Raw genomic sequence first — 23,740 nt, forward strand, 5'->3', positions numbered from 1 at the left:
GTTCTTCCATTTCCTTACTATGTTCCTCACAGTGGAAACTGACAGTTTAAATCTCTGAGACAACTTTTTGTATCCTTCCCTTAAACAACTATGTAGAATAATCTTTGTTCTCAGATCATTTGAGAGCTATTTTAATGAGCCCATGATGCCACTCTTCATAGGAGATTCAAATAGGAGAACAACTTGCAAGTGGCCACCTTAAATACCTTTTCTCATGATTGGATACACCTGCTTATGAAGTTCAAAGCTCAATGAGGTTACAAAACCAATTTAGTGCTTTAGTAAGTCAGTAAAAAGTAGTTAGGAGTGTTCAAATCAAGAAATTGATAAGGGTGGTCATACTTTTGCACCTGTCAAATTTTGTTTAAATGCGGATTGCACATTTTCTGTTAGTACAATAAACCTCATTTCAATCCAGAAATATCACTAAGTCCATCAGTTATTAGATATATGAAACAGAAATAGCTGTTGCAAAAATCTAATTTGTTATAAAGAAAAAAAGGTTAACATTAATAGGAGTGCCCAAACTTTTTCATATGACTGTAGCTGTAATGAATAGGAGAGAAAGTAGAGTTACTTTGTCTGTGACTCAGAACTAGGGAGGGACACATAGCTGGCAGCAGGAATGTGCTGCAATGAACCAACAAAATTGCTGAAAGAAGAAAAAAACCCTGTATCTGCCTAACAAAGTGTGTGTGTCACACACTGTACTGATATTTTGCACACCTATTTTATTAGTAAAATTGGACTTAAATATATGCAACACCTATGCTCCTTCATTCAGACTTTAGCCACTGTTATTTATGTTTCCACTTTTTGGTAAATCCTTTTTGAGAAGATAGAACTGAGTTAAAAAATACAAAAAAGAAGTAAAAAAAAAATATGATCATTAATCTCTGTGTCTGCCTTGTAAAGTGTTCATAATACACACTGTACTGATTTTTTTGCACGCCATATTTATTAGTCAAATTTAATGTACATGTACGATTTGCCAATTCCCAAGCCACCTTAATATTTTTTTGTGTTTATCTTGCAATTTTTTGTGTTTTATTTTTGGGAGTGAGAGTCAAGTTAGATTGTAATGTTGAGGATAAGAATTAAGTAACCAGAAATACTTAATTCAGCCATTTCATAGACTCAAATATATAGTTTAGTTAATGTAACCTAACACACATTTATGAATGTTTTTGTTTATTAGCAATGTATATATATGTATATTGCATATTTAGTGATTTTCCTTAATACAATACATATATGCATATGTAACTTAAAGATGGCTGCCACATCCTGTCTACACCCAAGATGATGAACAAAGGAGAATTCCTAAAGTTTGGAACAACTAATCCAGCAGAGGCTATGCAAATTCCTATACGTCCAGCCTGCGATACTTGATTGGACTGTATTTTGTCTACACCCTTCACTTCTCAAGAGCTATAAAAAGTTTCAAACAATAAAGGGAGCCAGAATCTCACTGGCGTCAGTCATGGAGAGAAGGTTCATAATAACTGATTTAAGTCTGTTATTTCTTTCTCGTGTGCACACATGACAATATAATTTGAACACGGCAGTCAGACCTTAAGAGACAAATTCGTAGTCTCATCTCAACAGTTGACACCCATTACATGGGTCCACTGAAAAGAGTGAGTCAGATCTTCCAATTTTAGGACACAGGTGGCTGCTCCCGAAGTAACCAGAGGTCGCTCGATAATGAGGACTTGATCACCAATCATCGATCCACATGTAAGCTTCATATACATTGTATGTGTTGTTCTGCCTGTGAATCAAGAGACGTTTGGTGAAAGGGGGCGGTCACTAGTCTGGAGAATGGTAGTGCACCGGAGACCTAACGGTGTGACTGTCGCTCACCGGTGACCTCGAGAAGGGAAGGACCCAGACTCCCTGAGTGCTGGGCGTAGGTCATTGGGATCTGACTGCTAGTGTATATAGGGGCTATATATGGGGGTATATATATGTATATAGAAGTTGTGTGTGTATATGTATTATATGTAGGTAGGGGCTGCTCCAGCGAGAGAGTAATTTTTTAGCAGCAGTGGGGGGGAGCTGGGAGCTCCAACCTTTTCACAGGGATACTTAGGGGGCTAGTGAGTAGCAGCTGCCCACAGATTTGTATGCAGCAGACTGACATCTGTGACTCATTAAGTACGGAAGAAAGCAAGGGGGGCTTGGAGCTCCAACCTTTTCACAGGGATAACGAGGGGGCTTGTAATTTCCCAGATCTTATCCAGTCCTCACAGGGTTAATTACTTGCAGCTGTTGGACTCAAAAGCAGCAAGAAGGGGGGTCAGAATGCAGGGACATCGCTGCAATCTTTACACTGAGAGCGAAGAGGAAGGGAGATCATTGGGCTAACATAGAGGAAGCAGAGAGCAAGAAGGGGGCTACTGTGGGTGACAGTGAGAGGGGAATTTATAGCAGCTGAGGGGGGAAAGAAGGAGCCCGGCTAGCTTACCAGAGTGATATTTTGTTTGGAATTTGGAACAGAGAGATAAGGGAACCAGCGTTTTCCCCTGTGTTTGCATCACATCTATTTCCATGTCTATAGCCGGAGAAATAGGAACACATGGAGAAGGGAAGTATAGTATCCATGTGTTGGACGCGAGAACAGTATCCTCTTTACATGGCAAGGAGGGGGGGGTTCAGGTGGAGGATAGTGTTTGAAACAGCGTGTTCCCCTGAGTATTAACTCATGCAGTGCTGTGTAAGAAGTCGGAAATAAGGACGTATGAGGAACGGTATATAGTGTTCATACGTTGGACATCGTAAATGTGTCCTTATTACACAGCAGGGGAGGTGGGAAAAGGGTTCAGATTGGAACCGGCCAGTCAAATTAGAGCACTATGTATACTCTGTTCAATAAGAAATCGGCTTTTCTGCAGGAGCCGAGGACGCTGTCACTCTAGTCAGTAGAAAATTGAAGAAAGTATATGTTGTATAACTGTGTTGATAGATGGACCAAAACGATTGACATAGGTAGTGTAAAGAATCTATGATGAGATTATGAAGTTATCATTTCTCAGTTCAGTTTCAAAAATACTCGTAACAGGATCATTCTAACAAAGAAGCTGAAACAAAGACAGGCAGCGTCACTGCCCTCATATCTGAAATGGTGGGGGCTTGGCAGCTCCTGGGGAGTTGGAAAGAAAAAATAAAGAGGTTTTGACTGAGTGTTGAATATACATGTAATTGTGCTAGGTTTCGTATCTTAAGAGCACGTTTTGATAATTAGGAGATTTTTTTGGGGTAGGATTCTTTTAGCCTAGTAAGAATATTGAGAGTTTACAAGTATATAATTTGTTATTTTGAATCCCTTGTCCTGTATAAGAATCATGCATAAATGTAGGCGTTTATAGAATAGTAGCCTATAGCAGAGCGCATAAATGCATAATAATGTAGACACTCCCCATATACACCCTGCTTGGCCCGGCCCCTCTCGGTGATTCTTTGCCCACAGTTCTCAACCCATCCCCTTTAAACTTTTTTTCTTTTTTGGGTGGAAGGGTGTTCTCTGGTATATATGATTAAAATATTTGAATAAGTATAAAATAGTATATTTGTTTATTCAGCTATCCAATAAATGTAAATCAGAGATAAATAAGTGACATTTTTAAAGAATTGGTAAATAGAAAGAGGTAACTGTCCACATAAAATAATTGGTATTCTAAAGCCCGCTTTACACCTTGCAATTATGTTTGCGATCTCGTATGCGATGTGTCACACCCAGGTCGCATATGTGATCTACTGAGATCGTACATAGGTCATGTATTTGCTGTCACACATGCGTTAGTAGTATGTGTTGAATTGGCCAATATTCTGTGCGATATTTCAGATCATGTGTTCTGTGACGTTTATTTCTTTTTTTTTTTTTTTTTTTTTTGCATTTAGAAAGCAAGTGTTACAAATTGGTGACACCCTTTTTTTTCAATTAACAAATCCTTCAATCAACGCACGTATGGTCATAATTTCTCTAATAAAATACACCTGACCAATGTGCGATGCTTTCGTGACTATAAAAGGCTTTCAATGCATGTTTAATGTGGCAAACCACCTATATCCCACCGCACGTGCGTTCTGAAAGGTAATTTTTTTTTCCTTGGTTTGTCCTTCTTGTTTTACAAACTTGCAAGGTAATTATTTTAAATTTTTGTTATTGTTTGATTTTGTTTTCAAAATAATTTAGTCAAATATCAAAGGTATGCTTTAACTATCTTAATAAAGGTTGATTTCTCTATTTTTTATTTTTTTTTTTCCTTTTTAAAAAAATATGTGCTTTTACATGTTCACTGAAAAATTCCTTTTCATCTCCTATCCAGATGTGTACAACTCATAATGAAGCGTTTATTAGCCAGTTCATCGAGAAATATCAAGATTTGCCATGTCTATGGCAAGTTAAATCTACAGACTACAGCAATAAGATAGTTAAACGTAGAGCATATCTTAAGTTGGGGGAAATAGTGAAAATTCATTACCCAACTGAACAAGTGGATATAAATGTTCTTAAAAAAAATACAAGGTCTACGGACCGTATTTAAAAAAGAACTTAAAAAAATTGAAGAATCCAAGCGGTCTGGCGCAGGAACAGATGATATTTATGTTCCACTTCTATGGTATTTTGATTTGTTATTATTTATGCGTGATCAAGAAATTGCAAGAACAAGTTCAAGCCTACTCCCAATGCAGGAGGATGAGACTGAGCTTTTTCAACCAGAGGTTTTTTGTTTTTTTTCCTAATTTTTTTTTAAAAGCCTTTTTTTATTATTTAATTCTTTTTTTTCCTTAAAAATGTTTAATTTTAACTAAAATGAAATGTTTAATGTTAACTAAAAAGGAAAAAGGATACCTAATTTTTTAAACTTTTGTAACCCAAATATTTATTATTACAGAACCGTAGTAACGCAAGCCAGCCAACCCGAGAAGAAACCATAACAACCCAGAATGAAGGTGAAGAGCCATTTGAAGGCGTTCAGGAAAGCTCAATTCCAACATTAAGTATGAGATTATTGTCCCATCGCAAAAGAAAGCTGCCACTACCTCCGAAATCAACTGATTTAGTTGGCTTGTGCCACAATATCATAGAAAAATGTAATAAAAAACCAGTCAGCGGTTTTGCACAATATCTTGATGAAAAAATGCAAGACATGGATAAAGAACAAAAGCAACATGCCGAAAGAGTGATCTTGGAAGTGGTACGGGCTGGAGTAGATGGGGAATTAAATGCTTCTTCTACATACCATAATGCTAATCAGGCTGGGCCATCATCATTTTTTACTGAGGCTTCAAGCCAAACGATGGAGGTGGAGGAAACACCTTCCAAGATCACATCCAGACCTCAAAAAAGCCGAGCAGGTCGCAGAAAATTCTGATTTTTTGTTTAGTCCATTTTTCTGGCCAATACATTTTTTCCCTTATTTGCTTGTCAGATGGTGAAATAGTGTTTGTAATATGTGAAATTAACATAATTAAAAATTATTTCAAGCCTTATCTTGATATTTTTTTATTATTTTAGTTTACTCATAATGAAATAATATTTAAAAATTTAAAAAAAGTTTTGGAAATAAAAATCTATGTTCAAAAATAAAATATAAATTATAAATCAGATAATTTTTTCAGCACACAATCAAGACATAAATAGTATATTATTGCATGTAAATAAATGTATTGGATGTTTATAACTCACACCTTTCTTTAACACAAAAAATCATTCTATGTAAGCCATAAAAGGGTAACAGAACAAAAAAAAATTGAAAAATAATCAGAGAGAAATGATGATTAATTCTCACACTAAAAAATTACAACATTTCCTCTTGCCAACTTACAGCACCAGTGCTATTGAAGTAACTACAATAATGGTCTCTATTGGCAACGGCTTCCATTCTCCTACTACCAGTAGAACATGGGATTTGCAAGAATGCTAGATTGGCATCATATTCTCGCCATGATCCTAGTGTAATATTGCCATTTAAATTATTATCTGCATCTGCATAGCCTGATGGCATACAGCTTGGGGAATCCCATTTACGGAGCAAATTATGCAGTATGCAGAACGCTAATACTACACTATCAATTGATGTTAACTTCAAATTAATAGGCGGATACAAAATTCAAAAACGGCTGACCAAAATTTCAAAGGCGTTTTCAACAACGCGACGAGCTTGTGAAAGCCTGTAATTATATATTCTACGTGCTCTATTCAATGTTGCCATAGGATATGATTTTAACAAATTTTTGTGCAGTGGGAAGGCCTCGTCGCCAATTATTATAAAATTTAACAGACGGTTTGTCTGTTATTAGGAAATGGGATTTGAGAATTAAATAGCCGTTGGCCAAACAATGTTCTTTGTAATACTCCACCATCAGAGACTCTACCATTAATTCCGACATCAACAGTTACAAACTCATAGTGTGCGTTCACCAGGGCCATGAGAATAACACTAAAATAACCTTTATAATTAAAAAAAAAGAATCACTGTTGTTGGGCTGAGTGATGTGGATGTGTTTCCCATCTATTGCGCCTCCGCAATAAGGAAACTGCCATAGATGTTGGAAATCCTCTGCAATTTTTGACCAATCATTTGCATTTTTTGGAAATGGCATATATTCTCTTAAGCAATTTATCATAGCGACACAAGTTTCGGGGATGAGCCTACTGAGAAGGGACCGTGATATTGCAGAGGAGAACTGTAGGTCCGTTAATGAGCATGCAGTTGCCAGGAAACGCAGGGTGACAGCTACACGCTCTTCAACTGGTACCGCTTGTCTCATAACTGTGTCTTGCCTTTGTATAAATGGTTTAACTTTAGAAACAATGTACAAAAAAAAATCCTCCGACATCCTCAAATAATTCCGGTAATCGTGGGGATGGGTGTCTTGCAATTCCCTTAGGAGGTGCATATGGGTTATTACTGGTCGTTGAATAAGCCATTCTCGTGACCAAAGTCGCCGGACTTGTGAGTTGTCTGCCCTAGTTTCTTCCTCCTCCTCCTCTATGGATGCTGTGTGAATCAAACCAATGGCTAAAACAGCATATTGTTGATCTGACAACATGATCAACCTAATGGAAATGATATTGTTACATTTAAATAAATGTTATGTGTTGCTTTCTATTTTTTTCTAATGATTATTTTGGATTAACTTTTGTAAAAAGTTTTTAAAAAAAACTTAAATAATTATATACAATAAAATGAATACCAAACAGTAATTAAAAGATTCTAGCCAATAAAGATAACAAATTTAATTTAAAATAAAACAACAAAAAAAAAAATAAATAAATAAAAAAAAAAAATATTAAGAAAATAAAACTTACCTCAAAAAAAAAAGGGAAAGCACAAAGTATGCAATGGAGAAAGATCGCAATAAGGACACCGATGCGCTCGCACGAAATGCATCAGTGTAAACACACACATACATCATTGCAGTTTAACAAAGCATCGGTAAACCTATTTAAGGAGTCATTACGCCGTAACGCATGTGCGATTAATTATCTTGACGGCGCTGGGCGTACAAAATTGACATGCAAAGACACACCCCCACAGCTTATGATGTTACAAAGCTGGAATTAATAAATCGTATGATGGATGTCACACGTTACAATTGACTAGTTTCGTACAACCAAACGTTCAATATATGAGGAATGAAGGACGTGTATGCGATCACCGTATTTGTGTTCAATCTTGATCGCACGTAGGTGTCACACGCAACTGCGGCACGAACGATTCCGGATGTGCGTCACTTACAACTTGACCCCGGCGATGGATTGAAAGATATATTGAAGCATGTAAAGCAGGCATTAAAGTCCAGCAGTATTATATCTTAAAATAGAATAGAGGTAGGTAAATACATATTTTTGTATTGTGTTAGGTAATCTAAAAATCTTAAAAGACTTACCCCAATGATGTCAGAAGGTATTATATCCATTTGTATAAAGAAAAATATATAAGGCATCAAGCGGAGATGTGTATTGTGGAGAGTAGAGGTTTCAAGGCTATCTTTTCTTTAAAACAGAAGAAGATGAGTTTTTTTTTCCTTTGCTCTGGTTTCTACTAAAAGATAAGGATGGAATGTGGCCTTCCCAAATGGTGAAGTAAGTTCTGTTTAACCCTTAGAGTTCAGGATTTTACATTTTAGTATCCTGCTAATACCTGAATAATTAAATTAACTTTGCAGGGAAGATTAAATTTCTTGAAATATGCAAATTAGTTTTTTTGTTTTTATGGTTATATTTTTATTTTGTGTTTATGCATACATTTTATTAATTAGATTTCCTTTCTTTTATAGATACAGTAAATACAAACTGTGTTATCTATCGTAAGGTTTCAAAATTCCCTACCAGTGTAAATTGTTGATATAGGTTATATCCAATGTTTTTTTTAATTTGGGTTTTATAGTAAATTTTGCCTGCTGTCTTATTTTTTCTTTTAGGGAATACCAGCATAAAAACTCTGAATTTTGCCAAATTGGTAAACAAAAACAAAAAAGGGGGGAAGAAGTTATTTATTATATTCTCCAACAGTAGAGGGCGCAGCAGGCATATTAGATAGGCTTTAAACCTGGCCTTTCCCTTGCAACAGTTATGTTTACTAAACTACTATGAAATTTGTCTGTTATAAGAATAATCTAATGTATATTTTTAATTTTTGTTTTCATAGTTGAAATAAGATGTTGGTCAATTCTACACTGGATATGCTACGGTTTACACAACATGAGGTAGTCTAAATTTGAACCACTCCCTCCCCTCCTATTAGTACAGGAGGCAGTGACGTATTAATGCCCTCTCTAGATGGGTAGAACAGGAGTGAATAAGATGGTTAAATGTGTATATAGGTTGTAGATTTTTCCTGTTGTCAAATGAGTTAGGTATACTGAAGATAAAGTCTAGATCTGAGCTGACGATGATGGAGCCAGAGGAGATGTTTGCACAGGTGTAGCTGACAAAGAAGTAACGAATGGGCCTAGAGTTGAGAGTCTTTCACCAATACGGACCATACCTCGGTGGCACCTGTCACGTCGTTAGTGACACCTGCCACTCCTTGTGTTCTTAAATCCCTACAGGAACAAGCGATTCAACAAGGAATGGAGTGTGACATGCAGGGAGCCAGCTGACTGAGGAAGGTCTGTGGATAAAGGGTGCTAAGCTTTCTCTGCCATGAAATCTCTTCTCAATGATGGCCCAGGTAACATTTGTGAAATAAAATTGTCATTGTGTGATTTGGTGACACCAGGGTTCAGTACTCAGGTGGACAGACTAACCCAGTCTTGTAAGACATGTGCCTAAAACAATGTGAGACAAAATTGTAAAGAGTCCGCAGAAACACCCTGCACCTGCTCTACCCATTTCAGAGACTGCAGACTGATTATAGATGTATATCATGAGCACGTTGTATGCAAGTCTGTGCGTGTTGTGTAAATTTCTCTCCAGGTTTGGTCAGAGGCATTCCAGTGCAGAAAATGACATTATTGTTGAGAAGCACATGATGGTGGTATATAAAAAAGATGGGTTTACAAAAAAGTGTACATTTTTATAGAAAAGTGGAAACCGGCAAATCGTGATCAAAAAGTAAGTATGTTTTGTTTTCTTTTCGTAATAAACAGGTCTTTATGTAAAATGTTTTTTTGGTTTAGCACAAGCATGTACAATTTTTATGATTGACTAAATAGTGTGATAAACATATGTATTCTCCAATTCCAGAGTCATGAGTCAACACTAGATGAGTTGATCCAACCGCAGAAACTTCAATGGATTAACGCCTCGCATTGCAGAAGGGTCGATCAACCAGAGCTGCACTGAGCGTCCTGCTCATATTTATCCTTTTCAAAAGACCTGTACAGTCTCAGACCATCATTGGCAAAATAGGTAGAAGAGAGAACTTAGAGACTTAAGAAACTTAGAGAACCTTGGAACATGGGAAAGCCCCACTACAAAGGGTGAGGATTCGTTTAGGAATCCTTGGTCTCAAACCGGTGAAGAAAACCCCTTCCCTCTCCGCCCATGCCTCGACGTTCAGATAAGCAGGTCTTCAGCACAGATATCTCTACTTCTCTTCCTAAGGGAACACAGTACCCTTAGAATTTAGAAATGGCAGAAATAAGTCTTTAGGGGGGACTGTTGAGGATAAGAATTAAGTAACCAGAAATAAATAATTCAGCCATTTCATAGACTCAAATATATATAGTTTAGTTAATGTAACCTAACACACATATTTATGAATATTTTTGTTTATTACTAATATATTTATATATATATATATATATATATTGCATATTTAGTGATTTTGCTTAATACAATATATATATTTAACCCCTTCACGACCGCGGGCAGTAAAATTACGTCCTATTTTAATGTGACTTAACGACCAGGGACGTAATTTTACTGCCTAAACTTCATTTGATTGCCGTGGCCATAGCAACGGCTTTCAAATGATGTCCCCTGCTATTTCTTACAGCAGGGGACCTTTGCTTGACCCCAGGGGGGGTGGCATCGCCACCCCCCATAGGCGATCGATGTGATTGGCTGTTCAAATCGGAACCGCCAATCACATTGATCACGCTGTTTTCGGCAAAAAAATGCCAAAAATAGTGTGATCTTGTAAAATCCAGCTAGGACTGGGGCTGCAGCAGCTCCGATCATTGGCTGGAAGCAAGCAGACACCGTGGCCCCCCCCTGCAGCACTGATTGGAGCGATCGTGCTATGACGCGCAATCGCTCCAATCAGTGTGCAGTGGGGCGGTCTGATCTGCCGGTGGCCGCCCTCCCCAGGCCTGTGCTGGTCTGGGGACCCTCCCCCAACATGTCTGCAGCGTGCAGCACTGGCTGGTACTAGTGGTACCACGCCACCGCTGCTGCTGCTGTCACGGAGCGGGAGCGGTGAGTATTGTGCTCACCGTGCAGCCCCTGCACGCTTCCGTAATGGCCCCTGCTCGTGCCCCCCTGCGATCTGCCCCCCCCCGACATCCCGATCTTCCCCCCGACATCCCAATCTGCCCCCCCGACATCCCGATCTGCCCCCCTCGACATCCCGATCTGCCCCCGCCATCTCTATTCTGCAGCTCCTCCGATATCCCTCCTCCCCTGCTCTCTTTCAGACCCTGCGCGCTCTTGTGATTTGCTCCTGCGCGCACCCGTAATGGCCCTTGCCCGTGCCCCCCTGCGATCTGCCCCCCGCCATCCCGATCTGCCCCCCCGACATCCCGATCTGCCCCCCCACATCCCGATCTGCCCCCCCACATCCCGATCTGCCCTCCGACATCCCGATCTGCCCCCCCCCGACATCCCGATCTGCCCCCAGACATCCCGATCTGCCCCCAGACATCCCGATCTGCCCCCAGACATCCCGGTCTGCCCCCAGAAATCCCGGTCTGCCCCCAGACATCCCGGTCTGCCCCCAGACATCCCGGTCTGCCCCCCAACATCCCAGTCTGCCGGCCTCCCCCGTGATCTCTATTATGCAGCTCCTCCGGTATCTTCCCTCCTCTGCTCTCCCCCTCTGCTCTCCCCCTCCCCCTCTGCTGTCCCCCTCTGCTGTCCCCGTCCCCCTCTGCTGTCCCTGTCCCCGTCCCCCTCTGCTGTCCCCGTCCCCCTCTGCTGTCCCCCCGACGTCCTCTTACCTGTCTTCACCGGCCGATCACATCTGCCTCCATCGCTGGGTCCTTCTTCCTGGGTCTTCTGCTGAGCTGTCCAACTTCCTGCCTGCTGGCTGCTGCTGTAAAGCTGTTCCTTGCCTTCTGTTCCTCCTGCTAATCCTCTGGGTACTGTGAGTATAACTTTTTTTTTTTTTCCTCTATCCCCTTTCCATTTTTACACCTCATGCGTCCGTGCGTCCCGCCGAGCGCTGATCAGGGATGCACATAACGGATCGGCATCCCTGCTCAATTTTTGGCGTGACAAAAAGCATCGGAGATACGGAAAAAAAAGTCACGCCAAAAATTGAGCATGGATGCCGATCCGTTATGTGCATCCCTGATCAGCGCTCGGCGGGATGCACGGACTGATGCAATACAAAAAGCGTCGGGGATACGGAAAAAAAAGTATCGCATCTGTCCGTGCGTCCCGCTGAGCGCGGATCAACATCCCTGCTCAATTTTTGGCGTGACTTTTTTTTTCCGTATCCCCAGCGCTTTTTGTATCTCATCCGACCGTGCCTCCTGCAGCGGCCGATCAGTGCACCGCGTCTGTGCGTTTGAAAAGTCAAATGGCGTTCCTTGTCTTCTGAGCCCCGCCATGCGCCCAAACAATTGATTTCCACCACATGTGAGGTATCTGCGTACTCGGGAAAAATTGCACAATACGTTTTATGGTGCATTTTTTCCTGCCACCGTTGTAAAAAGAAAAAAAAAAAGCTACCTTGTTGCTGCAAAAATTTAAAGAAAAAATTTAAAAAAAATAAATAATTTTCACGGTTCAACGTTATCAACTTTCAGTGGAGCCCCTGGGGGTACAAGGGGCTCACTAAACATCTAGATAAATTCCTTGAGGGGTCTAGTTCCAAAATGGGGTAATTTGTGGGGGAGCTCCACTGTTTAGGCTCCATGGGGGGGTCTAAAAACGTGACATGGCGTCCGCTAATGATTCCAATCAATTTTCCTGTCAAATGGTGCCCTTCTCTTCTGAGCCCCGCCATGCACCCAACAATTACTTTCCACCACATGTGAGGTATCTGCGTACTCAGGAGAAAATGGACAATACGTTTTATGGTGCATTTTTTCCTGATACCCTTGTGAAAAAAAAAGCTACCTAGTTGAAGCAACAGTTTTGTGGTAAAATTTTTTTTTTTTCTTTTCACGGCTCAACGTTATAAACTTCTGTGAAGCCCCCAGGTGTTCAAAGTGCTCATCAAACATCTAGAAAAATTATTTGAGGGCTCTAGTTTCCAAAATGGGGTCACTTGTGGGGGAGCTCCATTGTTTAGGCACCTCAGGGGGTCTTCAAACCCGACATGGCGTCCGCTAAATAGTGCAGCTAATTTTGCGTTGAAAAATTCAAATGGCGCTCCTTGCCTTCCGAGCACTGCCGTGTGTCCAAACATTTGATTTCCACCACATATGAGGTATCTGCGTACTCAGGAGAAAATGGACAATACATTTTATGTTGCATTTTTTCCCGATACCCTTGTGAAAAAAAAATCTACCTAGTTGAAGCAACAGTTTTGTGGTAAAATTTTTTTTTTTTCTTTTCACGGCTCAACGTTATAAACTTCTGTAAAGCCCCCAGGTGTTCAAAGTGCTCATCAAACATCTAGAAAAAATATTTTAGGGCTCTAGTTTCCAAAATGGGGTCACTTGTGGGGGAGCTCCATTGTTTAGGCACCTCAGGGGGTCTTCAAACCTGACATGGCGTCCGCTAATGAGTGCAGCTAATTTTGTGTTCAAAAATTTAAATGGCGCTCCTTGCCTTTTGACCTCTGCCGTGCGCCCAAACAATTGATTTTTACCCCATATGGGGTATCAGCGTACTCAGGAGAAAATGCACAATAAATTGTAGGGTGCACTTTCTCTTTTCTCTCTTGTAAAAATGAAAATTTTATGGCTAAAGTAACATTTTTGTGTTAAAAAGTAAAATTTTCATTTTTTCCTTCCACATTGCTTTGGTTCCTGTGACGCACCTAAAGGGTTAATAAACTTCTTGGATGTGGTTTTGAGCAGTGTGAGTGGTGCAGTTTTTAGAATGGGGTCACTTTTGGGTATTTTCTGTCACCTTGGCCTCTCAAAGTCACTTCAAATGTGATGTGGTCCCTAAAAAAAATATTTTGTAAATTTTGTTGGAAAAATTAGAAATTGCTGATGAACTTTGACCCCTTCTAACTTCCTAACGAAAAAAAAATTTCTTTCGAAAATTGCGCTGATGTAAAGTTGACAAGTGGGAAATGTTATTTAGTAACTATTTTGTGTGACATATCTCTCAGATTTATGGGCATAAATTTTCAAAATTTCCTAAATTTTCACAAATAAACGCAAAAAGTATCGGCCTAAATTTACCACTGACATGAAGTACAATATGTCACGAAAAAACAATGTCAGAATCGCCAGGATCCGTTGAAGCGTTCCAGAGTTATAACCTGTCAAAGTGACACTGGTCAGAATTGCAAAAAATGGCCTGGTCATTAGGGTGTTTTAGTGGCCGGGGGTGAAGGGGTTAAATATATATATATATATGCATATGTAACTTAAAGATGGCTGCCACATCCTGTCTACACCCAAGATGATGAACAAAGGAGAATTCCTAAACTTTGGAACAACCAATCTAGCAGAGGCTATGCAAATTCCTAAATGTCCAGCCTGCGATACTTGATTGGACTGTATTTTGTCTACACTCTTCACTTCTCAAGAGCTATAAAAAGTTTCAAACAATGAAGGGAGCCAGAATCTAACTGGCGTCAGTCATGGAGAGAAGGTTCATAATAACCGATTTAAGTCTGTTATTTCTTTCTCGTGTGCACACATGACAATATAATTTGAACACGGCAGTCAGACCTTAAGAGACAAATTTGTAGTCTCATCTCAACAGTAATATTAAACAGGCTGCTTGTTACCACTAGTTACCATACTGTTGCCTATAGCCATACATGTATATGTTGAGGCCATATATGTTGAAACACTTTGTGACTATGTACTGCCCCAGCGCCAGCTGCAGGGCTGCTGCTCGGATCTGGATCCGCGGTGGCTCGAGGGATCTCCAGACCCGGGAGGGGTCATGCGGTCACCTGAAATAAAAGGGGGGTATTTACAGGGGATTTTGTGGTTAGAGTTCGTAACGCCACCCACGGTGTGTGGTAAGGTGGAATACCACCGCTGCTGTTGGGAGCGCCCGGTGGCGATGGAATGGCAGCCAGGTGTTTAACCCCTCCGTGGGTAGGTGGAAGTGACTCGGGGCTTGGTGATGGTAAATGGGGAGCAACGTTGGGGAGGAAAGGGTCACTGCGTACTCACTCAGTCCAATAACGCTGACTCCGACAACTTGTAAACCAAAATTTTTAGCACCGCTGTCACAGGAAGGGAGTACGCTGGGATCCCGTGCCCGATGGTGTTGCTTGTTAGCCTGTGACCTTTTCCTTGGCACTTTCTTTACTGGTTTGCCCCTGTAGTATAGAACTAGTCGGGTCCCGCTCACACATATGGCCAAGGCCTCCGACACACATCCATGAAAAACACGCACGTGTGTTACGTTCCATTTTTCGGGTCCATTTTCCGTTTTTAAGTCCGTTTTTATGGTACGTGTGGCATCTGTGTGAATTGCGTATGCTAGCCATGTGTGCGTGTTGAATGTCCGTGTGTGTGTGAGATACGTAAGTGACATGTCAGTGTGTTGCCCGTGTGAAATGTTCCATGTGTGATGCACAATGACGTTGATACATGTCGGCTGACAGAAGACAGCGACGCACGATGAAAATGAACTCTGGTAAACTTCACCCGACTTCTTAGTCATCCTTGGCTCTGTCTGTGTCGCGTACTGATTAGCAGTCACCCATGAAGGACTCACTGGTGACCGCTAATCCCTTGAGTGACTGAAGTGAGCAGCACGATTAGCTCTGCCGTCACTCACGTTACCTGCGGATAGCTGGATCCTCCACCCGTGACCGCAACTCACCTGTGACTTCATCACTGTCACTCGGGCGACTTGTAGTCACAGTTGGAGGATCCAGCGGTGGCCGCGAGTAACCTGAGTGACATCATCGCTTATCGCGCTTCTCACCTCAGTTGCTGTGTGGAGCTGACAGGAGCGGCGGTGTTCTTCTGCAGCTCTTGTCATCTTCATGTAGCAGAGCTGGAAGCGACGTGGGACCTCCGTGGATTACGCTGGACATGGATTGCTTTTTTGGGCTTAATAAAGTGGTGAACAAGGGTATTTGTTAGTGTTTATTATTCCAAATAAAGGATTTTTTCGGGTGTATGTGTTTATTTACAGTAACTTACAGATTAATCATGGAAGGTATCTCAGGGAGACGCCTGACATGATTAATCTTGGACTTAGTGGCAGCTATGGGCTGCTGCCATTAACTCCTTATTACCCCGATTGCCAACGCACCAGGACAAATCGGGAGGAGCCGGGTAGAGTCCCAGAACTGTCGCATCTAATGGATGCGGCTATTCTGGGCGGCTGCTGGCTGATATTGTTAGGCTGGGGGGCTCCCCATTATGTGGGGCTCCCCATCCTGAGAATACCAGCCTGCAGCCGTTTGACTTTACCCTGGCTGGTATCAAAATGAGGGGGACCGCACGTCATTTTTTTAAAATTAATTATTTATTTATTTTACTGCTCGATGTTGACACGCCTAACGGCGGCTGTGATTGGTTGCAGTGAGACAGCTGTCACTCAGCGGGGGTGCGTGTCTCACTGCAACCAATCATAGGCGCCGGTGGGTGGGAAAAGCAGGGAATACGAGATTGATTAATGAGCGGCCGGCTTTTTCAAAATAGTAAAATCCGCCAGAGTTTTTTTAACAGCTGTGCAGCGCCGTGCTGGTGATCGGGGAACGGGGAGTATGAGAGAGGGGGGAGACTGACCGACAGACTGAGAGAGGGACAGACAAGACAGAGAGACCAACCGACGGACTGAGGGAGATTGACCGACATACACAGAAAAAGAAAGAATGACCGACATCGCTAGAAAAAAGCACAAAACGTACACGGAGCATACGAATATGCATCCGTGTCACATATGTGTGCTCACGGACCCATAGACTTCCATTGGGTCCGTGTGTGCGTGTTCCATGCAGAAAACGGACATGCTTCCGTGCAAAACGGATACACATACGTATCATGGACACGGACACATGGATTGTATGGAATAACGCACGTGTGACCTCAAACATAGCATAACATTGGTGCACGTTTGTCCGTGTCTCCGGTATATACGGAAACGGACCAAAAACACACATGTTTCATGGATGTGTGTTTGTGGCCTAAGGGAGTGAGCTTGCTCTCAGGTTCACGCTTGGGATTTTCTGGACTATGTATTGGGAAAGTTCTATCCCCCTCGTTGCGCTAGCTGCCCGATTTTGGAACGGGTGGAGGACGAATTATGAAGTCTTCGCCCTCGTCGGGTAAGTTACCAGGACGCTTGAAGCTACTTCCTGGCCTAGGGTCCACGTACCCCGCCGTGCCCTGGCCCCTGCCCAGAGATGGCTCAAGGCCGCTGCCTGCCCTAGTTGGCAGTTCCGTTCCCCTTGACACGATCCCCTGCGACCGGGGTTCTAGCTCCTACCAGGCCCAGACCAACGTCTGCTACCTAGTAACTGAAGAGCCCAGCTCCTAACCTCCTCCAACTACTTGTGACCTCTCCTCTCGAGAGTCTCCACCCAACTGACTACTCCTGACACTCCTGACCCTCCTTAACCAACCCCCCAGGTGGGAGGCCCTATTCCCTTCCGGCTACCCATTGGTGAGTCTGGTGGGTGTGGTGCAGAATGTTTTAGGGTTTTGATTAGCTTGTTCTTAGCAACACCAAAGGCCAGGGACCCGTAACCAAGGAGGAAATGGACACCATGCAGAAGGGCAGATTGCACAATGTCCTGTGACGACCTGATAGGCAAGGGCGTCACAACTACATTACAGAGAATAAAAGGTCCTCCTGATGAAACCGGAAGTGTGGTGAAATATGCGTCGAGGTGTGGTAGTGCATAGGATTAGCTGCATAGACAAATATATGGCTGCAAGTTAGTCACAGGGGCAGAATTGCTTAGATTATGAAGTAGTGGTGCCTATGGTACTGGCACATTATATTATTGAATAGGTCAATAGCCAAGTTAGCCATGTTAACTAGTACTTTGAGACATGGGCTTTGTTTACAGAACTATATTTGACTTATTTCTGCTAACCCTATTATATGTTATACTGAGTCAATGTTCTTGTTACCTGTCATTGTGCAAGCCAGCCATTACAATGCTATATTAAGTAGGATATACATGAGTTTATGCACCTTTTCCCCCCTCTACCTGGTGTAGCATGGCATTTTGCCCCTTTATCCTTATAGTTGTAGTTTATGTATAAAGTAAGCAATTTTTCACATGTATTTGTATACTATTTAATACATTTCATATTGAGTAAATTTGTTGTGGCCCTTATTGGTGAGTTAATGTAGGTTCACAGGTAATAAAAGGGTTTGGACATAGTTTTGGGAGACTTCACAGTGTTGTGCATACTATTGTCAGGTCCATTGGAGCTTTTGCAACCCTTTTCATACCCCTATATTATTATTATTATCATATTACAGAAAATATGTTGAGCGTTACTATGTATCTACACATTGCTCCAGATCATATACATCCATTAATGAAAACAGTATATCCTTATAGTATTGGAAACAAGTTAGGTATACTGCATACATTGATCAGGAATGTTATGAGGAATATGATGCAAAAAAATCCCGTTGTTGATGAAAACAAACAAAATTTCAATCCAATTAATAATTTGTAGAACGTTCTGTAAAAAAAACGATCAAAAACAAAATCTATTGAGGCCCTGTCTCACATCTTGAAAGTTCTGCAGCTAATATCTATGTGCCAGGTCATGAACATTAAAGACTTTCATCAGTTTCCTTCAACAGTTGCAACCCACCCAGTTGACATTGAGGTTTGCAGTCCTGCTGTCAAGCCACTGTACTCATTATCAATATCCTTCACTCAATGTATGAATGTATTCTTTCTTGTGAAGGTTGCAATTAACACAAGAAACAGCTTGCCTAATTTGTTCTTTAATCATATTTTTGTCATATTATGACTCTTCCGAACAACACAATATAGAGAACTGTTAGACAAAAATTACTGCTGCAAGGAAAGTTCCAGAGTCCATATCCTTTATCATCCTGTAAAATACGGTAAAAGGCCTTGAAGCAGAATTGTGGGTGGATATTAGTAAAAGGTTATCTGATGTGACTAAGATGATAGCATGGTATCTGAAGAAAAAGTGTTTTTCCAATCCCAGGAATCCACTAATTGGAAGAGATGAAAGAGGAATTGATTTGCTGCTCTTTGAATTATACAGTATCCTCACTTTTATGTTGATTAAAGAGGCTGAGATGTGATGTTCAGTAATAGACTGTTTTTGTTTCCATGGATGTGTTTATCTTTCTTATTGCTTTAGACACCTACTTTATTGTTTCTGAATTTAATCTAAAACTATGCAGAATATCTTGACATAAATGGCCCACTAGGCTAAATTAACATAATGCTACCATTGTGTAAGCATAAATACGTGCACATACTTTGCCACAAGTTATTGTGTAAATTCTCAATATTTTATTATAGTTTACATCAACCACATCAATTACAATGTACCAATACTATACATATTCACTATTCACCTATTTATTCCATTCTGACTACTTTAGTAATAGATATCTGTGACTCCCAATTAGCCACTTTCTACTTAAAAATCACAAATATGAAAGGAATAAATAATGTATTCACCATATGTTTACATACTTATTTTGACTCCATAACTGGGCGGCAAGTGTGGGGTTCTTGAGACATCATTTCTATGGATGTCTGCATTTTAGGAGTACTCACACCGAAGAACTTTGTCCGACAGTGTCACTCAGCTGTAGAGGCATGTATGAAGAGTCTACAAGAGGTTGATCCTCATGTTATAATTCTTGTATTATGCACAACAGTAACAGAAAGTAAAAAGATGGTTCTTAGCCAGTGATGTACTGAGAGTAACATGAGTAGGGATGAGCGAACCTGAACCGTAAAGTTTTGGGGTTCACACCGACCATTGGGTGTGCAGGTCTCAGACTCGAACATGAATTTCCAACTGGATGTCTGTGTTAGTGTTTGGATTCACCAGTGAAATAAAGCTTATTGAAAGGCTAAAGAGCAGCCAATTAACAATCTTTTAGGCAGATGGCACTTCTGGAGACATTACAGAAATGCAAAGTATTATGAACATGGCTGTGATTTGCTGACACACCAAGTGACCTGTATGAAAGTCGAATCCCAGGTTGTGTCTCCATTTTGCATTCTGATCCTTGTGCAGTGCAGAGTGCTCTAACACTGGCTGCTTTAATCAGCTCTAATACCGCCTGGTGCTATACAGGATTCTTTTGTTAAACGTGTTGCTTTGGGTAAGAACTCTGCCAACCTTGGCTATGTGGATGAACTGGATATAGAGGTTATGTAGGGACTTTTTGTATAACTTGTTGCTCAGTGGAAAAACCTGCCAATCTTGGTTGTGTGGGTGAACTGGAAATGCAGGCTAAACTCAAACCTCTTCTTAAACTTTTGCTCTATGGGAGAACTATGCTAATCTTGACTGTGTAGGTGAACTTGGAATACAGGTGAAAAGTCGTAGAGGGAAGAAGCGGCACTGTCAACAGCCCATGCAGAAAATCCAATTTATTTATATATGTGCATAATAACAGCGGGAAAGAGACCGGGTGCAGCCGCTCGGAGGACCTAGGTTCACATTTCAGTATTTGGTCAGTATTTTACGTTATTATTTGTAGCTGAAACCAGGAGTAGGTTACTAATGCAGAAGTGGTGCATGTGTTTCTATTATACATTTCCTCTAGTTGTTCCACCTCTGATTTTATCTTTCAAATACTGATGTAAAGAAACTCATCAAACACTCAACTTGTGCACATTGCCTAAGGATAAATGATAAGTTATTGATCTCTGGCTGACCAGTTGCGGGGACCTGTTGAGACAGAATGTGCAACTTCTATCCCCATTAGACTGGAGCTCATGTACGACTCAACCACTGATGCACATGGCTATTTCTGGAAACCCCAAAGAGTATGAATGGAGCTGCGGATACACATCCGACCTGCTTTTGCATCTTATAATGGGGATAAAAGTGCCCTGCTAGGGTTAAAAGTTCACCATCTTCTTATAGGTGTGATTTCCACTAGTCAGATTTCACCAATTAATATGTTATTATATACCTAAACTGTGAATCCTGTGGATCAGTAATAACTTGCTTTCACCAAAGAACCCTTTTAATGCAAACTACATTACAGATATGGTGTGTTCACAGTAGATATGCAGGAGTCTTCTGTATTTTACAGTCGACACTCCACTATAACAAAGATAGTAGCTAACAGGTAATTACATATAGTTGTAGAGTAGGCCCCTAGAGTCAATTCTCCCTGTTGTCCCCAGACACCTCAGTCCGACCCCACATATATACCTGGAAAGGGACATATTTACCAGGATGGGGACACAAATACCTGAAGGGGCCCATGATAGGAACATATATACCTGGATGGGGGAAATATACCAAAATGGACCCAGGATGGTTGACATTTACCAGGATTGGACATATTTACCATGAAGGAGCTGATCATGGGGTTCGTTACTCAGGTGAGGTCACTCAGTTTAATGAGGTAACCTGAGGTTGGGTTATCTGCAATCCCAGGTGGAGGACCATGGGAACCTCCAGCTGTAACTGCAAATAAACTGACTGATGTCACCGCTCATCGCAGTTCAGTTTCTCCCGGAGCTCACAGCGGGCGGTCATATACTATGCACATGCGCTGTCACTTCAGATGTAGCAGAGCCGGAATTGTCGCAGGACCTCATGTGGATTGCATCTGACTTGGGTGTTTTGTTTAATAAAGGGATAAAAGAGGGGGGGTTGTATTGTATTTCAAATAAAGGATTTTTTCAGTGTTTGTATTTATTTCTTCTCACTTACAAATTAGTAATGGAGGGTCTCATAGACACCTCTCATTACTAATCTCGGACTTAGTGACAGCTGTGACCTGCAATTAACCCCTTATTACCCCGATTTCCACTGCACCAGGGCAATCGGGAAGAGTCGAGTAAAGTGCTGGGATTGTCGGATTTAATAGATGCAACAATTCTGGACTCACACAGTCCCTCTGATTGAAAGTAGTTAGACATGCTGTCACACAGGGTGGGGGCACTGTCTGACTACAACTAATCAGAGAAATGGGGACTGCAAGTGGGCAGGGGAAGCAGTGCATATGCATGAAAATAATGAGCGGCCCCGGAAGTAGAGTGAGTGGGCCCAGAAACAGTGTACAGCTGTGCAGAGACTTGCAAGTATAAAGTGCTTGCTTTATACTTATTTTCTTTTTTTCTTTGATTTTTTTTAATTACCCAGGTGCTCGGACCCAGATTGTCACCCAGAGTTCCCTGAGAACACTAGGCCTGGGATCAGTGCTCGGGTTTTCTTGAATCTGCGTGGATCCTGACTTTTACAGTCCAGGTCCGTCCATCACTACTTGTAACCTCTACTCCTTTTATGAAGCAGTCAGAGGTAAATACAATAAGGATGGGATACTACTCATGGTCCTCTACTGTGAGCTTGCCCTCTACCACAAAATTTGTCAACCAGACCCTGACGACAGGCCTCATGATCTTGCACATATCACATCATCATTCTGGGCCTCGTCAGAGCAAGAAGTCCTGACTCAGTATAAGAGACCCACGGAAATCAGTGTGATTGGCAGACAATCAGAAAATGTGATGAGGACTGGACGAGTGAAGGTGAAGTGTGGAGGGGTTTGAGAGGTGAGTAGTAAGGTGAATATAAGAATTTTTTTTTATCCCCTTCATGGCCCTTTGCAGTTCAGAAAAATGATGGCTTGTGGCTGCCATTCTACTTGAATACATGCAGAAGACGAGTAGAATTCAATGCAACTCAAATTTATTCATTCGTGTCTAGTGAATTATAATCATAGTGTGAAATTTCCTAAAAAAACCTGTGATATTAAAATGATGATTTGATAATTTATTTAATCTTGCTCACATTTCTGTCTGTTTATTCAATATCATAAGATAGGGAATTGTTATATCTCGTAACCTTAGCTTATCCCTCACTTAAACTCAAGCTTCTACTGTCCATCATTAAAGGAAGGAAGCAGACAAGGAATCAAGCAGACATGGTTCTGTACAGTAGTTATATGTCTTGTCTTGTAGCATTAAGGTGTTTGGGTTGAAATCCTGTCAAGGCCAACATCTGCATTGCATTTGTATATTTTCTCTGTGTTAGTGCGAGTTTTCACTTGGTAATTCCACAAATTAAATCTCTTAATTTATTTTGCTTCCAATAAATTGTCACTAGTGTACAGTGATCAGCATAAATACGTACAGCCATTTTGAAAAGTAAATGTTAATCGATATCTCACTGAACATAAGAACAATTTCCAAAATTTTAGCAAGGCTGCGTTTCATAGAAAATTCTGAAATCCATAACATGATAGTAAGGTTAATAATTCATCTATCTTTCCTTACAAAATCTTCAGTTTTACTCAAATTAGATAATTCAACATTAATACATCCCACATCAAAAACTACTACATGTTGTATTTGGTATAATCTCCATGATTTTGGAGGACAACATAAGTCTTCTAGGCATGGAATGAACAACATCGTAACATTGCAACATCTATCATTTTCTATTCTTCAAGTACAACCTCTTTTAGAGCCTGGATGTTGGGTGGAGAGTGATGTTCTACTTAAACATAAGTGTTAGATTGAGTTCAGATTAGGAGACATACTTGGCTACTGAATCACCCTGTTCTTCAGAATTATAACGGTGGTCTTAGATGTGTGTTATTGATTATTGTCATGTTGTAAAAGTACATCTTTAACAAGCTTACGGAGTGAAGGTAACATCTTCTTTTTCAATATAGAGCAGTGAATTCATGATACTATCAATGAAATGTAGCTACTTGACACTAGGAGCACACATGCAGCCTAACATAAGGTCATTGCCACCATCATGTTTCACTGTAGGCACCATGCATTTTTTTTCTACATCTCAC

This window comes from Anomaloglossus baeobatrachus, chromosome 1, assembly GCF_048569485.1.
Source record: "Anomaloglossus baeobatrachus isolate aAnoBae1 chromosome 1, aAnoBae1.hap1, whole genome shotgun sequence".
In the NCBI taxonomy this organism is placed as follows: Eukaryota; Metazoa; Chordata; class Amphibia; order Anura; family Aromobatidae; genus Anomaloglossus; species Anomaloglossus baeobatrachus.